This window comes from Penaeus monodon, chromosome 30 (genome assembly GCF_015228065.2).
Source record: "Penaeus monodon isolate SGIC_2016 chromosome 30, NSTDA_Pmon_1, whole genome shotgun sequence".
NCBI lineage: Eukaryota > Metazoa > Arthropoda > Malacostraca > Decapoda > Penaeidae > Penaeus > Penaeus monodon.
The window spans coordinates 36,667,625-36,668,105 of record NC_051415.1 but is presented as its reverse complement, the minus strand read 5'-3'; the positions used below and the strand labels follow the sequence as shown (position 1 = coordinate 36,668,105).

Here is a 481-nt window from a genome sequence, read left to right as displayed (position 1 = left end):
GATCTTTCATGAAAAGGTAGTTTTTATTGTTGAGGAATGTAGAACTCAAATTACACACTATTACACTGGAACATCTTGAAGTAAAGGAAAGGGGAGAGGAGGGCAAGATACAGGAGATGTTTGGGGTGTACATGCCGTAATATAGTAATATTAGTTTTATAAGTATCAGGTTCATTCACAAGTAGAAAAGAGGCAGAGCGGGTGAAAGAGGCACTCATATTATTGAAATGGGAGACACATGGTTGCCAAGAAGTTCAATATGCCATATATTGTGAGAATTCTTATTTTATCTTATACTTTTTTACTATATTCTTTTGCAAGGAGAAAGGAGTTGGGGACTATATGTGGTTGGCTCAGGGAGACAAAGGACCATAGGAGGGTGGGGGAACAGGATGGGTTTGAATGGGTGAAACTGAATGAAGCTTGGTAAATAGTACCAGAATTAATTATTCATACTTCCGACCTTCCGTTGACAGTTGGG

The 481-nt window shown here is 38.7% G+C and overlaps 1 protein-coding gene across 1 annotated transcript in view; it reads left to right on the top strand.

The window, feature by feature from the left end:
* LOC119592765 (breast cancer metastasis-suppressor 1-like protein) overlaps positions 1-481 on the top strand; it is a gene marked incomplete in the record, with an annotated part of 50,958 nt that overhangs the window by 18,214 nt on the left and 32,263 nt on the right.